The sequence below is a fragment of the Manis pentadactyla genome, chromosome 13 (genome assembly GCF_030020395.1).
Source record: "Manis pentadactyla isolate mManPen7 chromosome 13, mManPen7.hap1, whole genome shotgun sequence".
Classification (NCBI taxonomy): domain Eukaryota; kingdom Metazoa; phylum Chordata; class Mammalia; order Pholidota; family Manidae; genus Manis; species Manis pentadactyla.
In genome coordinates, this window is record NC_080031.1 from 78459936 (window position 1) to 78461903 (window position 1968).

The 1968-nt window shown below is 36.3% G+C and overlaps 1 pseudogene; it reads left to right on the forward strand.

The window, feature by feature from the left end:
• The first annotated feature begins 459 nt into the window (after positions 1-459).
• On the forward strand, positions 460-1405 carry LOC118907742 (olfactory receptor 14A16-like; annotated as a pseudogene).
• The last annotated feature ends 563 nt before the right edge of the window (positions 1406-1968 follow it).

Genomic DNA, 1968 nt, shown 5'->3' on the forward strand with positions numbered 1-1968 from the left:
TCTGTAATTCAATTTTTTTGAAGAATTGTTTACTGTTCAATTTCTTGGAAGATGTGCTGAAACAAATGTTAGTCATGGGATAGGATGTAAGGACATTAAGATTAGGGCACAATTTTTAGTAGTTATCAGTTTGTTTCTCAGGATTCATTTATAGATATGGGGAGGGTGCTTTTCATCAGGACACTCACGTTAAGGACGGTTCAAATTTTCAGTCTTTCAGCATCTTTCATAGAACATATTTGGGTAATAAAAATGGCACGTGCATGTGCACTGAGTGTAAAGTGGTTCAGTAAAGCAGTGTTATTCAGGTACTGTTAGTGATCAACCCACAGGATAGGAGAAACATTTTTATTAAATAGATTGTGTGATGACTATATGAATATACAACTATATTGTAAGTTGAATATGTAAGGACTTGAAAATGACATTTCATTTCTCTTTTTATTTTAATACAGATTTATGTCTCCAAGCACAAGAAATCTCACAGCTGTGACAGAATTTATCCTCACTCGATTTTCTAACAATGAAACTATGTACATTTTGCACTCAGTGCTCTTCATCTCGATATACATCTTTGCACTAATGGAAAATGTCCTCATTATCATGACCATAACTTTGGACAAGCGTCTCTGCACCCACATGTAGTTCTTCCTGAAGAATTTGTCCTTCTTGGATCTTTACCTAGTTACATTCACAATTCCCAAATCCATTGCCAACTCCTTGACTCACAGTAACTCCATCTCATTTCCTGGCTGTGTAGCCCAAGTTTTTCTGCTTGTGTTTTTAGCGACTGCAGAGCTGAATCTCCTCACCGTGATGTGCTTTGACCGCTCTGCTGCCATATGCCACCCCCTGCACTACAAGGTTATCATGAATGTGAATATGCATGTTCAGTTGACAACTGTGTCCTGACTGGGTGGGGGTCTGATTGCCATAATGCACACAGCCGGTACCTTCTCCTTATCCTACTGTGGTTCTAATGTCGTCCAACATTTTTTTTGTGATATCTCACAGTTACTGGCTTTCTTGCTCAGAAAACATAATAAGAGAGATTGTACCTATCCTCATTAGTGTGGTATTGGTTTTCTGCTGTTTTATTTTCATCATTGTTTCCTATGTCTACATCTTCTCCACTGTCAACAAAATGCCATCAACAGAAGGTCAGTCAAAAGCCTTCTCCACTTGCCTTCCACATCTGATTGTGATTGTGTTATTTTTCTCCACTGGTTTCTCTGCTTATCTGAGACCGTTTTCACAGGCCCCTTCCATTTTTGACCTTGTCATTTCTATGTTCTACACCATGGCTCCCCCAACCTTTAATTCCATGATATATAGTCTAAGAAATAATGTGATAAAAAAGTCTCTGGGAATGTTGCTGAAGGGACTATTCATCCAAAATCATTAGGTATTCCATCTTTTATTTCAATAACAATTATCATCATAATTATATGTCCTTTATTTTGTAATATTTTTACTTAAACTCCTTTGAAGACTCTTTTTAGAAGATTTTTAGGTTTGTAACAAAATTGATTGTGATGTATAGAGATTTTCTCCATAACCCTTATACCCACAAATACATAGCCTCCCACAAGAGCAATATACTAACTAGAGTCATGACTCTTATAAACCAAGAAAGTAACACTGACATTTCATAATTACTCAACATCCATAGTTTACATTAGCATTTCTATCTTAGTGTTTTGCATTCTATGAGTTGTTTAAATGTAAAATGACATTTACTCTTGAGTATAACATCACACAGAGCATTTTACTACCCTCAGAATCTTCTGGGCTTTGCCTACTTTCCTCCCTTACTTCCATCAGCTTCTGGCAGCCACTGAATTCTTCCATTCTCCATAATTTTGGCTTTTGTAGAATGTGATATAGTTGGAATCGTGCAATAAAGAACATTTTGAAATTAGCTTATTTTGCTCAGTAATGGGCATTTCAGTTTATTCATGTCTTTTT